The 14,997-nt window shown below is 45.7% G+C and overlaps 1 long non-coding RNA gene across 2 annotated transcripts in view; it reads right to left on the bottom strand.

Moving 5' to 3' along the window:
* LOC120221569 overlaps positions 1-8,454 on the bottom strand; it is an 11,785-nt gene extending 3,331 nt beyond the window's left edge. For both annotated transcript variants that reach the window (XR_005525833.1, XR_005525832.1), the window contains exons 1-3: positions 8,109-8,454; positions 5,049-5,116; positions 4,754-4,968 (exon numbers count right to left, since the gene is read on the bottom strand). This is a non-coding gene — a long non-coding RNA (uncharacterized LOC120221569). The remainder of the gene's footprint in view (positions 1-4,753; positions 4,969-5,048; positions 5,117-8,108) is intronic.
* Between the last annotated feature and the right edge of the window lie 6,543 nt (positions 8,455-14,997).

Raw genomic sequence — 14,997 nt, 5'->3', positions numbered from 1 at the left:
AAAACATTAAAAAAAAATTAAAAAAAAAAAAAAAAAAGAAAATCTTCCCACAAGGAAATCCCAAGCCCAAATGCCTTCAATAGGGAATTCTACCATTTAAAACAAGAAATGCCATTATTCTTCACAAATTCTTCCAGAAAATAAAGAAAAAACATTTCCTAACTCATTCTATGAGGTTAAGATTCTTCTGATCTCAAACTGAGACAGAGACAACCCATGAAAACTACCAACCAATTAACCCTTATCTATTAAGATATCAAATATATTAAGATTATCAGAAAAGGGGCGGGTGGCTCAGTCGGTTAAGCATTGGACTCTTGATTTTGGCTCAGGTCATGATCTCACAGTCATGAGATTAGGTCCTGCATCAGGCTCCATGCTGAGTTTGGAGACTACTTGGGATTCTCTCCCTCTCTCTCTGATCCTCCCCCACTCATACATTCTCTCTCTCTCTCAAAATAAACAAACATTAAAACATTATCAGAAAATCTGATTCTGCTGCGTATCTGGAGAATAATACGTCAGGAGCAAGTGGGATTTGTCTGGGAACGCAAGACTGAGTGAACATCCGTACAGATCTCTGTACAACATTGTATCTACAGGTGATAGTAAAGTATTGCAAACTTAACAATTGTCAGATCTCATATTAAGTGTTATGACCACCTACCTCACCCCACCCCCAAATAAATCAGGGTTGACAAGGGAGAGGGGAGGGAGGGTAAACAGATGGAGCAGGGACACTACTCTATGCCATGCTGGAATAGCTGCAACTTGACATCATACAGGTCTCAAAATCCACGGAATGTAGAACGCAAACAGTGAACCCTAATGCAGACTGTGAGCTTTAGTTAATAACAATTACCATTTTTAAAATTAAAAAAATTTTTTTAACGTTTATTCTTTTGAGAGACAGAGAGAGATAGTATGAGCAGAAGTACAGAGAGAGGGAGACACAGACTCCAAAGCAGGCTGCAGGCTCTGAGCTGTCAGCACAGAGCCCAATGTGGGGCTCGAACTCACAATATGTGAGATCATGACCTGAGCTGTAGTTGGATGCTCAACCAACTGAGCCACCCAGGTGCCCCTATAACTATTACCATTTAACTCAACATTGTAAGAAATGTACCACGTGATAACACGATGCCTTACTTGCTGGAAAACGTCAGCGTGGGGACAAGTGGCTCTGAAGGGGACTGTTTTTCTCTTAAACCTTTCCAAAAGTAAAGTTTACTTTGAAAAAGAACGTTAACCGTTCACTCACACTTTGACCCTGCCATTCCATTCCCAGGTATTTCACGGCGGAAAATAAACACACATCATCGCGGCAGCGCTAGACCCCCCTGTGGTGGACGCGACCGCTTCGGCAGCGCTTTGTGCCCGCTTTCCGGAGTCCGGTCATTTGAAGGACCTACCGGACTGTGCTTGCATCTGTTTTTCTTTAATAGGAAGGAGTCGGGGCGTCACGGCCTTGATGGCCAGCTGGCGCCCCTCTGCTCCTGCTTTAGTTCATTTGCAGGGGGTTTGACAACTGAATCCTAAGTGAGCATCTACAACTTCCTTGTGTAACACGGAGCCTGTTCAGAGATTTTAAATGTCTTTTCTGTCTTCTAACTCAATCTGAATTTTGACTTTCATGACTCCTATGGAACAGAAAGCTTTACATTTAGGTGGAATTAATTGAAATTTCACCTACAATGCATTGCGCTATGGAGTTTAAATCTACTACTAGAGACGAGAATCTGAGATTGGTTCCCGGGTCTGTCTGTTCTCTCTCCCCATCTCCTCTATCATACTCTCTGTTGACTTCTTCAAGCTTTTTTTCTCAATTGTGGTAACTGGCTTGAGGATTACATGAGATGGTGCTTGTAAAGTCCCTATCATGAGACCTGTCACAAAAGAGGTTGTCAATAAAAATCAAACTTTCTCACATTTAAAATTAAATTAAATTATATTAGAATACATGGGGCGCCTGGGTGGCTTAGTCGGCTGGGCGTCCGACTTTCGCTCAGGTCATGATCTCGCGGTTGGTGGGTTCGAGCCCCTCGTCGGGCTCTGTGCTGGCTGCCAGCTCAGAGCCTGGAGCCTGTTTCAGTCTGTGACTCCCTCTCTCTCTGACCCTCCCCTGCTCACGCTGTCTCTCTCTCTCTCTCCTAGAAATAAATAAAACATTTAGAAAAATCATTAAAAAAAATTATATTAGAATACATTAAAAATTAAGAGAAAACAAAACAAAATAAAACAAAAGGGTGCCTGGGTGGCTCATTCGGTTAAGCATCACGCTCTTGATTTTGGCTCAGGTCATGATCTCATGGTTCGTGGGTTCAAGATCCACAATGGGATCCCCACTGACAACTCAGAGCCTGCATGGGATCCTCTCTCTCTCCTTCTCTCTGTCCCTCCCCCACTCATGCATGCGCGCTTGCTCTCTTTAAAAATAAACTTAAAAAAATAATTAAAAACTTTCTTCTCTGTTCCTTTTACAGCATATCATCTTCCCTTACTTACATTCCCTTTTTCTTCTTTCTCCTCATCTTTCAACTCCTGCTGCTTTTTTAGCCCCCTATCCTTTTATCTAAAGAAAACAAAACAAAAGATCCCATTCCCAACTGCAACAATTTCTTGGATATGACACCAAAAGCACACATAACAAAAGTAAAAATAAATTGGGGTATATCAACAGGAAAAACTTCCGGGGCGCCTGGGTGGCTCAGTTGGTTAAGTGTCCAACTTCAACTCAGGTCATGATCTCACGTACTGTGAGTTTGAGCCCCGCATCAGGCTCTGTGCTGACAGCTCTGAGCCTGGAGCTGCTTCGGATTCTGTGTCGCCCTCTTTCTCTGCCCCTCCGCCACTCATGCTCTATCTCTCATAAATAAATAAACTTAAAAAAAATTTTTTTAAAGGAAAAACTTTTGCACACTGAAGGAAACATATCATGAGAAAAGGAATCTCACAGAACGATAAAACACTTGTAAATTATCTAATAAGTGGACACATAGAAGGACTCCTAAAGGTAAACAAGAATAATTCAGTTTGAAAATGGGCACGTGATTTGAACAGATATCTCTCCAAAGATGATGCAAAAGTGGCCAAGAGGCACATAAAAAGACACTCGACATCACTGGCCATGACGAAAATGCAAATGTAAACCGCAGTGAGACACCACCTCACACACATTAGGATAGTGGATATCAAAGTCATAATCATAATGCTAGAAACAATAAAAACAGATTCAATGAGTACTTGGAGAAACTGGGATCCTGTGCACTCTTGGTGGGCATAGGAACTGGGTATGGAAGTACGGAAACAGGGGCGCCTGGGTGGCTCAGTTGGTTAAGCGTCTGACTTCAGCTCAGGTCATGATCTCACAGTTTGTGGGTTCGAGCCCCGCGTCAGGCTCTGTGCTGTCAGAGCCTGGAGACTGTTTCAGATTCTGTGTTTCCCTCTCTCTCTGACCTCCCCTGCTCACACTGCCCCTCTCTCTCAGAAATTAAAAAACAAACAAAAAAAAACCATTAAAAAAATACAGAAACAGTTCTGCAAAACATTTAAACCGAAGCGCCATAAGAACCAGCAATCTCACATCTGAGTATATACTATAAAGAACTGAAGGGTCCCAAACAGTCTCAAAGGGACCTTGGTACACGCATGCTCACAATATCACGCACAACAGCCAATCGCTGTTGTAAGTCCTTTTCCAGTGTGAACCCTCCAATGCCCAGGAGCGTGGAGCTGCGTCTCAAGAACCCCCCAGGATGGCTAAACACGAAAGGACTTTCTTCATTCAGTGTGAATTCTCCAGTCTCTAATGGATGTGAACACCCAACACTCTTAAGGCCATTCTCCAGTGTGAACTCACACCCACTGAGGTTAGAGCTACACCTAACAGAATCCCCACATTTGGGGCACTCAGAAGGCCTTTTTCCAGGAAAACTCTCCTGTTTGATGAGACTGGCATGCACCCAAGGAACTTCCCACGTAAGGCCTTTATCCAGTTTGGATTTTCTGGTTCTTAACAAGCTTATGTTTGAGGAGAAGGCTTTCCTATAGTCACTGCACTTACACAGCCATTCCCCAGTGTGGATTTTCTCACAGTCAACACTTATGTCTGTGCAGCTGAAGCTTTTCTCACATTCACGTTTCTAACAATTTTGTCCACTTTGTTTTTAAAGCTCCACGCCCAATGTGGAGACGGAACTCCCGAACCCAAGATTGAGTTGCAAGCTCGGGGCGCCTGGGTGGCTCCGTCAGTTAAGCGTCTGACTTCAGCTCAGGTTGTGATCTCCCGGTTCATGGGTTCGAGTCCCGCATCGGGCTCTGTGCTGACAGCTCGGAGCCTGGAGTCTGCTTCAGATTCTATGTCACCCTCTCTCTCTGCCCCTGCCCCACTCATGCTCTCTCTCTCTCACACAAGTATAAATAAACATTAAAAAAAAAAAAAGTGTTGTCTGTTCGGAGCACCTAGGGTACTCAGTCACTTAAGCGTCCGAGTCTTGATTTTGGGTTCGTGGGTTCACGCCCCACTTTGGGCTCTGCACTGACAGCTTGGAGCCTCCTTTGGATTTTCTCTCTCCCCTTCTTGTTCTGCCACTCCCCGTCTCATTTGCGCACATGCTCATGAGCACTCTCTCTCTCAAAATAAACTTAAAAAAAAAAGAAAAAAAGAGAGAGAGAGAGTTGCATGCCTTACTGACTGAGCCAGCCAGCCGCCCCAATTCTGTCCACCCACCGAGTCCCGTTTGTTTCCGCTCACTGTGAAGGGCCTGCTGTTGGGGCGGCCTGGGCTGCCTGTGAAGTCCTTCACATTCTCAATGCAGATACAGATTCTGTCACGTAACTTCTGCAGTTCTTCGCAGATGAAGGCCTTCCGCCATCACTTCTGGAAAGCTCCACTCTAATTTGATGCTTTTGGTGCCCGTAATGCTTTCCCCCATGAGCATACAGGCCTTGCTCGGGGTGTAGACCATCCTGTCAGCAAAGTGCAAGAGGTCTTTCAAGAGTGAGCTACGCGTCTCACAGGGCTGGGCCTCTTGGACGGCCGGACAGACCTGTGATGCTCCGACAGAAACACTGTGCTCTGAAGGGGCCTCCTCGTTCCGGGCTCCGTGCCAGCAACCTGCAGGCAGAGAAATGCACGCGCACACTGACCTTGCTGGGAAGAGGCAGCCCCGTCGGGAATGCGTGTCAGACGCCCCACGGATGAGGCCATGGACTGGTCACAGGCTGGGGGGACTTGAGACGGTGAGAGGAGGGCCTGAGCCCGGCCGGCGCCCACGACGGGACAGCCCTGACCCTGGAGAAGGACACCAGGCCGGGGTGAGTGCAGGGAGGAGAGTTGGGCTCCCGTATTCTCCCCTCTGCAAATGACTTTCAACAAGGCCATGGCCGCTGGTGACTGGTGAGCGCTCAACAGAAGACTGAGTCCACGCCCAGAAACGTGCAAGGACCATTTAAGGCCGTGCGCAGACTGTGACACCGCCTGAAGCAAAGCTGAAGTGTTGGAGGGCCCGCGAGGAAGCAGTGGAAGGGAGGGGTGACAGGCGGAGGACACCGTAAGGAGCACACAGGGGACACCAAGAGCTGGAAGTCACAGCAGAAATAATGGAGAAGAAAGGGTGTACATCAGGTGTGGCCATTGACCCTGGATCAAAAATGGGGGACGCCAGACAGGTTCCCAATGTGATCTGAACCCAGCTCCAACATATACCCTCAGCTCTGATGTACTGGGCCCAAGTCCCATTGAGCATGTCCTGTCCAGGCCTCAGGCACGCAGGGCCATCCCTCTTCCTGAAGGAGACCAACTATGTGGGACCCGGCACAGATCAGAGCTTGGGAACAGACTCCCGTGCCCTCGACAGTCCCACCCATGACCTCCCCACTTCTAGAATTACAAGAACTTCAGAGGAGGGGCTTGCAGAATCAACCCAGGGGTCCGCACGACTAAAGACCTATGTGGCTGAGATTCCTGGCACACGGAGGCCCCAAGAATCGTAAAAAGAGAGGGGACAATCGGGCACAGAGGCACTCATCTGGGGACAGTAACCTGCCAAGGGACACAAGAGCCCACCGCGACCTCTTTGGAAGACTTTAGGACTTCTGACTCCCTAACCAAACCTTGCGAGGCTTCAGAGCAGAGACGGGGCGCGTGGGGAAAGGCGGTACAGCGCTCGCGGCCCAGCCCCGCACCCACCACAAATGTGCCAAGGAAGGAAACGGTAGCCACGGTCTGGCCCTGGTGAGCCCAGATGTGCCCTGGGGCCGAGGGGGCAGAGCAGCGGCCGGCTCAGGGCTGGAGCACATCTGAGCACCTCACCTGGCCCTGCCCGAAGCGCAGAGTTCTCCAGCATCACGCGGCACCGCAGGCGTCGCAGTCTCACCAACGAGGCCCCACTCCTCCCGCGGGAAACGTCCGGCCGCGTCCTGAGAGATCGCCTGGCCCTCGGCAATCGTGCCAGTTCAGTACCTGCGGAACTTCTGCGTCTGGGATGTTCAGCCTTCCCCCTCCACCGACATGCACCCCCTGCCCACCCTGCCCCCGCCGTCCCCAAGAGGAAGAGCTGCCAGGCCTGCTGGCTCGCCCGCTCACTCACTCTCCCTGCGTGCGGCACGGAGTAAACACGTGCAAAGGGAACAGAAAAGCAACTGCTAAGCTCTGGGCCAAGCAGGGGGGCCCCACCCTCTCGGGGGTCTCCCAGATCTTGCCTCGAAGAGAGCCAAACCGCGAGTCATCTGTCTGCCTTAAATGACCAGCACGGGCCCTAGAGCCAACCACTCACACTCCTCCTCGGCTGCTCGTCACTGTGTGGACTGCCCCCCCCCCGCCCCCCCCCCCCCCCCCCCCCCCCCCCCCCCCCCCCCCCCCCCCCCCCCCCGTCTCCCGCCCCTCCTCCCCTGGTGCACCTACTCCGCCGCACTCCGGCTCACGCTCGACTGATTCCCACGCACGCGACATCCAGACAGTGCAGGGCAGATGCACTCAGCACCCTTCTCTTCCCCAAAGAAAATCCTAGGTCATCCCCGAGGAGAGCGCCACAGTCTCCCAGGCCAGAGAGCACCCGGGCCCGTTCTTGCTTCACCGCACCCTGCAGAATCCATGTGAGGACCTCACACACCCTTGGGCTCTCAGTCTTCTGCGCCGCAAACGCTGTTCACTCTCTCCGCTCAGGGCCCAGCTACGTGGACACCTTCACCCTGATCGTTTCAACATTCCGGATTCCGTGCCTGGACACCCCTCAGAATCCCACCCCATCTGTTCTCAGGCCAGAAGTGACCCATACACTGCAGCTCTGGGTTTAGACCCCGAGTCAGGTGAAACCACAGGCGTTCCAGACACAGGGAAGCGGAGCAGCGGCGCAGAGCGTCAGGAGGACGGGAGCGGCGCTGGGAAGTGGGGTTCCTGGGCTCCAAACGAGGCGGGGCTGTGCCGGCTCCTATAGGAGCCCTTCCGGGTTCCCTTGGGGTGCAGTCTGGGACGTCACAGAAATGTTTACAGGGGCGCCTGGGTGGCTCAGTCAGGTAAACGCCTGACTGCGGCTCAGGTCACAATCTCACGGCTTGTAAGTTCGAGCCCCGCGCTGGGCTCTGTGCTGACAGCTCAGAGCCTGGAGCTGCTTCAGATCCTGTGTCTCCCTCTCTCTCTGCCCTTCCCCTGCTCACGCTCTGTCTCTCTCAAAAATGAACATTAAAAGTTTTTTAGAATATATTTTAAATGTTCATTCATTTATTTTTGAGAGAGAGAGAGAATCCCAAGCAGGCTCATCACTGTTAGTGCAGAGCCTGCCATGGGGCTCAAACGCATGAACCAGACCATGCATGACCTGAGCAGAAATCGGAGTCAGACGCTTAACTGACTGAGCCACCCAGGCGCCCCGCGGTTTGAAAGTTTGAGTGTAAACGCTCCTGCTTTTAAAGGTTTCAAGGGGATGGCACATGCAGTTTTCCACTGTCAGCAAACACACATAAATGAACATTCCAGCCCCTCACAAGTGGCTTGCATGTCCAAGTTACTGAATACATTTCTAAGTGTCCATCTGTGTATCTATGCGCATCTTACAGGGGGATACTGGTTACCTGGTGGTTAAATCAATAGCCATCTCATACCCACTTACCTGAAGGAGTTGTCTGGACGAGCTAAGCAGGCTCGGAAGCTCCCTGCCTGCTGCGTAACCCTCTCAAGGATGCACGTGACGGGGGGTCCTCGGCGGTGGCCGTGGATCATTCCTCTCGCCCGGACAGGGGAAGGCGGCAGCAGTGCCCGCCTGGGCCCCAGGGCTCCACTACCCTAGCTTTCAATCCGCAGGAAGTGACGCTGAGGGCACACGGACCCGCAGGCCAACGGGTCTACACCACCTCACGCTTCTGCGTCTGCGTACACTCCCTCCGGGCCCTGCCCTCCTAGTGCTGACACAGCCCAGGATTCCTCCCGGGTCAAATCTGCTCCCTCACGAAGAAAGCGTGGACGCCCAACCCCCGTGTCCCGTGCAGCCCTCCCCGCAGCCCTTCGGAAATAACCGCGACTCTCCCTCCTCCACCCGACACCCAACACCACGAGGACGCCACCGGAAGTGCCGCCCCAGGCGGTGCGCTCGCGCACAAACGTCTCTAGGCTCCGCGTTCGTTGGCTCGTTTGGTCAGCCCCGCGCGCGCGGCGCCTTCTGGGGAGTGTGGTTTGGAAGCCGTTAAGCCCGCTGCCTCGGAATGAAGGTCGTCCCTGCCTTTGGGGATGAAGAGCGAGAAGGTGAGCGGTGCTGGGAAACGGAGTTCCGGGGCCCCAAAGTGGGAGGGGCGATGCGGGTCTTTAAGGAGCCTTACCGGCTGCCGTCCAGGACGTCACAGATGTAGTTACAAACCCACGCTTTCTTGTTTATCAAATACGCGTAGATGAAACTTTGGAGTCATGCTTATGGCCTTCAGTAAGTTTGGTCCGGGACAGTAAGACAAGACCCCGGACACGGTCCTGACAGGGGAGTCAGAGAAGTGTCAGGAGGCACAGGAATTGTCAGAAGGGTAACGCTGTACCTCCTTTCCGCTGAAAACATTTCCTACCTGTGTATCAGTGATGGTGTTCCAAGAGAGCAAAAAACATTGTTATGCATATAATGCCTCTTACTCCATGTGTGGAGTATTTTTCTCTCCTTTTAAAGTGTAAAACTAGGGGCACCTGGGTGGCTCAGTGGGTTAAGCATCTGACTTAGGTTCAGGCCGTGATCTGGCAGTTTTTGAGTTCCAGCCCAGAGTCAGGCTCTGACCTTGGAGCGTACTTCAGATTCTGTGTCTACCTCTCTCTGCCCTTCCCCTGCTCATAGTCTCTCTCTCAAGAATAAATAAACATTAAAAAAAAAAGTCTAAAACTTATCTGAAGAGCGACTTATCATCTGACATTTCTTGCAAGGAAAGGGCGTCCGATTCTAATAGTCTAACCGCATGTGTAAAGGGGACACCTTATCCCCGTAAGGGTTTAGGAATCCATGATCCCATCTCCCTGCTGGTAAAAGATTTATCATTTTCCATGTAATTTCTGCCACAGTATCAGGAAAGGGGGTTGAGATTACAAAACACTTGTGAGATAGCACTTACTGAAAGCTATTAATAATGATTATTTTTCAAAGAGACATAGTATAAATGGTTATAGAGAAAATGATCTGTGACAGGTGAAAAAATGTTCAGGTCTCAGTGAATATTGAGCAAAAGGCAGTGAAATTGGGGAAGTCAGAATGAAGCCGTGCTGAAGCCTGGGCCACACTCATCATTCAATCTCCAAAACTCTTGCTGAAATTTGAAAACAGGAACAGCTTGGTAGTAGAAATAAGGCAGAAATAAAGACAGTTTCTGGAACTATAAAAATGAATTGGGAAGCTGTATTGTCATGTGGTGCTCTAACAAATATTAAATGATCACCAATTGGGTTTTAGGCACAAGAGCAGATACATAGGACACATAGGGAATATGATTGTTCTGTGTATACTGTGCATGTCCTGTATTAAATGACTTTGTTCTGGAACCTATATTTATTTTGTAAAGAGATCATAAATATTCTATTTGGGTTTTTTAAAACACAAGAGGTGGCATTTAGAGCTGTTTCTCTTCCACTTTACTTCGCAGTGAAATCACATAATGACAGCACTTGCTGAAAATCAAACTCCCACATATAAAGAATACCAGTCTTATGATTTTTAGTATATGTGCTGCCGAAGCGAGCACACCAGTCTTATGATTTTTATGCCAGAGCTTTATTGGTTTGATTTGTATAACTTTGTAGTGTAGCTTGAAGACAGGAAGTTTGTAGCCTCTAGCTTTGTTCTCCTTTCTCAAGATTAAGCTAAGTATCTTTTGTGGTTCCATAAAAATTTTAGGATTGTTTTTATTTCTGTGAAAAGTGTCATTGGAATTTTGATAGGGATTGCATTCAATCTGTAGATGACTTTGGGTAGAATGAACATTTTAACAACATTAATTCTTCCAATCATCAAATATGGGTATCTTTCCATTTATTTGTGCCTTTGGTGTTTTTCATCAATGTTTTATAGTTTTCAGTGTTCAGATCTTTCACCTGTTTTGTTAAATTTACTCTGATGTATTTTATTTTTTTGTGTTGCTATTGTAAAGGGGATTGTTTTATTAATATCTTTTCCAGATAATTTGTTGTTAGAGTTTTAAAATGCAAAATGGATTTTTGTATGTTGATTGTGTATTCTGAAACTTTACTGAATTCATTTGTTAGTTTTTAGTTTGTTTTGGTTCAGTCTTTCAAGTTTTCTACATGTAAGATCACTTCATCTGTAAACAGAGACAACATTATTCCTTCCTTCCCATTTCAGATGCCTTTCAATTCTTTTTCTTGTCTAATCGCTCTGGTTAGGACTTCTAGTACAATGCTAAATTAAAGTGGAGAGTGTCTTGTTCGTAATCTTAAAGGAAAAGCTTTTGGGTTTTCAGTGTTGATTATGATGTTAGCTATGTGCTTTTAGTATTATGTCTTTTATTATGTTAAGTTTCTTATCTACTTAATTTGTTACAAAATTTTATCGTGAAAAGATGTTAAAATTTGTCAAACGCTCTTTCTGCATTGAGATGATCACATGATTTTTATCCTTTGTGAATGTGGAGTATTACATTTACTGTTTTACATAAGTTGAGGCATTCCTGTATCCCAAGGATAAATCCAATTTAATCATAGTGTATAACTCTCTTAAGGTGCTGCTGAATTTGGTTTGCTAGCATTTTGTTGAGGATTTTTGTGTTTGTCAGTCTCCAAGTATTTAAAGTCAAGAGCCTGAGCTGTTGAATTGCTTTATTGTACACCTGAAACTAATACAGCACTGTATTTTAACTACACTGGAATTAAATTTTTAAAAAACTGAACAGAAAGGGGTGCCTGGGTGGCCCAGTCAGTCGGTTAAGCATCTGACTCTGGCTCAGGTCATGATCTCACGGTTTGTGGGATTGAGTCCCATGTTGTGCTCTGTGCTGACAGCACGGAGCCTGCCTGGGATACTTTCTTTCTGCCTCTCTCTGCCCCTCCCCTGCTATCGCTCTTTCTCTCTCTCAAAATAAATACTTAAAAAAAAAAAAAAAGAATAACCCATAACTACTCATATTAAAGTACTTTATCCCAGGGGCGCCTGGGTGGCTTAGTCGGTTAAGCGTCCAACTTTCGCTTAGCTCATGATCTCGCGGTTCGTGGGTTCAAGCCCCGCGTCGGGCTCTGTGCTGACTGCCAGCTCAGAGCCTGGAGCCTGTTTCAGTCTGTGACTCCCTCTCTCTCTGACCCTCCCCTGCTCACGCTGTCTCTCTCTCTCTCTCCTAGAAATAAATAAAACATTTAAAAAAAATAAAATAAAAAAATAAAGTACTTTATCCCAGAAAAAAGAAAATCTTGCAAGTTGACAACAGGAAAAAGTAGATCATTTCAAAATGCCCCAAATGAAGCTTATTATGCTATGTGAAATGAGCAAGTCACAAAAGGACAGGCGTTGTAGGATTCCTCTTATACAAGGTTCCTAGGGTAGTCAAATTCATAGACAGTAGAAAGTAGCATGGTAGTTTTCAGGGACTGGGGTTGTGAAGATTGGAAGGTAGTGTTTAATGATACAAAAATATGTTAAGCTGGAGAAGATGAAAAAGTTCCAAAGATGGATGATGATGATCATACAATGTAGATATACTTAATATCACACGTGATGGTTGATTTTGTGGATTTACTGGGCTAGACCATGGTATCCAGATAATTTGGTCAGACATTATTCTGGATGTTTCTTTCAGGTGTTTTTTTTGATCAACATTTAAATCGGTAGACTTTGAGAAAAGCAGACCCTCCATAATTACAGTAGACCTCATCCACTTGAAGGGATGGATAGAAAAGCAGTAACTTACATGAGCTAGAAGGAATTTGTCTGCTGACTGCTCTGGGCTTGCCCTGCAAGTCTTCTCTGGATCTCCAGTCTGCCAGGTTACCATGAAGATTTTGGACTTGCTAAACCAATATAATCATGTTACCCAATACTTTAAAATAAATCTCTTTATACACATATGTATATGTACAGACACACACCAGTTTGGTTCTGTTTTTCCGGATAACTCTAATACACAACAGAACTGAACACTAAAAGTGATTAAAATAGCAAAATAGCAAAGTTACATGATTAAAATAGCAAAGTTACATTATTATTATTTACTTCTAAAGACCATTTTAATAGATGATTCTCATTTCTGTATTTACTAAAACTAGGGGGTCCAGACAATCTTCAATGTACACCCTTCACTGGTATTGGACTTGTTTTTTTCCTTGTTTTTCTTCATAGCTGTGGATAAGAACTCACCAAGGACTTCCAATTAAGAAGGATACATCCACCTCACCAGTTCCTTCATTATAGCCTGTTTCTGTCCTCCAGTCCTGTGATTCCAAAGCTATTTTTTCCCTGGAAGCCAGAGAGCATGGGAGCCTGTTGGTGGAGTCCATAGAGGTCTGCCTCCTGGGCTCAGAGCAGTTGGGAAAAAAAATGGATGAATGTTTCTTTATACATGGAGAAGTCTGGTGGATATCATTGAACCAAATGATCAAACTTAATGCCACCAAAATGGGAAAAATTGACATCGTGTTTTCTACGATGTTGACACACTAAGGACACAAATTATGCATGAAGTATTGTTTGCAAATGTTAAACTCACTAATTCTTCACTAACATCTGCTGAGGTAAATACTATTATTACAGATGAGGAAACCGAGACCCAGAGACTTTGTGAAATAACTTGCTGGAGTGCATTCAGATGGTAAGTGGTCAAGCTAGGACTTTGATCTAATTCCAGAGGCTGTGCTCTCAGGGTACACTGGAGCCTTTCAAACACAGCAGGGTGGTGAGAGCAAAAGCCTGTATTATTTGTCATCACTATAAAAACATGATTATTTAAAAGTTTCTAAGAAATTTTATGATGCAAAGACATAACTTGAAGACATTTTTTAAAAATTCCAATAAAAAGAAAATTCTAGAACAATGCCTTAATGGACATTTGTGTATAAAGCAGATGACTCATAAAGTTTTATTGGCAATCACTTCATGCATAGCTGAACTTAAATTTGAGGGACTTACCTTAAACTTTACTTTCTTTACTCTTTGCTCAGAATCATTACCTACAGTTAAAACTTTTGTTGTTTATACAAGACACAGTTCTAATATATGATGCAGTCTTGCTTATTCTTGGAATACTAAAAGTTCTTTGTTCGTGTTGTTTTTTATTATGGCATTACAGCTAAATGGAGAGTCCTGCAAATTCCCCATATCCCATAATTTATAGTTTTTTGCAATTATTCACAGCAACACAGATTCTGACAGATTATTTTATGTCCACGAGAGAACTTATTTGCTGCAGTACGACCCATTAACAGACAGGGCCAGGGGAAATTACATTTGAAGATAGGGAATTGTCAAAAAAGAAGCAAAATCAGTGAGAGTTCACCATTCCATGGAGAGGGATTTGACTGTCTGGGAGGGGGGGCAAGTCCACAAGTAAATTACTTGCTCTATTTTTGAGCCTTAACACAAATCCCTTACAACTGAGTTCAGCCTTATTAAAATATATTCTCATACCAGTTAATATCTACATAAGAACTGGACTGGAAAATAACTCAAGGGAGACGGAGTGCAACTGCTTCATGGTGACTTTGGTTTGCTATCTTGCAATGATTTATATTTAAGAAAGACACCAACTTCTTTCCTAGTTGTAAATCCTGGAACAAATGAGTCAATGCAAGGAAAAGGACTATGGAATAGAATAGAACATCTGCCTGGAAACGAAGACTGTATACAGAGCACGTGCAATTTTATTAAACTAGAATGGGATGGTCCTCAATGTGGTGTAGGCACAGTAACAACAACATCGACTGGGAGTGTGTAGAAATGTGAGTTCCCTGCCCTATTTCAGACTCAATGAGAACCTCTGGGGGTGGAGTCCAGCAATCTGTGTTCATGGGATTCTGATGGAAGCTGAAGTTTGAATAGCACGACCAAAGAAAAGAATAATGTAAGGCCACTGGACATAAGAAAAATACTGAAGCTTACAATTTTGGTGCTAACACTTCAGTGGACCCTGAAAAATTTAAATTAACATATGATCCTTATCACCCAGGAATGCCAATTCTTTATATACCAAAAGAAAAGTGAGTGTACACCAAGGTTCACAGCAGTATTTCTGGCAATACCAAAAGGTGTAAACAATTCATATTATCTACCAACATATGAATGGCAAATCAAAAAGTGGCAAAAATATACAATGTAATATTATCAGTCTTAAAAAGGAAACTCTCATACATATTACAACAGTAATGAACCTTGCAAATGGCTTAAAAGAGCCAGACATGGAAGCACAAATATTATAGGATTTCACCTACGTGACATACCTAGAATAAGAAAATTCACAGAGGCAGAGATTCTAATACAGATTACAAAGGCGGAGATGGGGTGAGAAATGGGAATTAATCATTTACTGGGTGCAGTTTCTACT

Source organism: Hyaena hyaena, unplaced genomic scaffold, assembly GCF_003009895.1.
Source record: "Hyaena hyaena isolate Hyena2069 unplaced genomic scaffold, ASM300989v1 scaffold_787, whole genome shotgun sequence".
In the NCBI taxonomy this organism is placed as follows: domain Eukaryota; kingdom Metazoa; phylum Chordata; class Mammalia; order Carnivora; family Hyaenidae; genus Hyaena; species Hyaena hyaena.
Note: the sequence above shows the minus strand (reverse complement) of the source record. Positions and strands in the feature narration are given on the sequence as shown.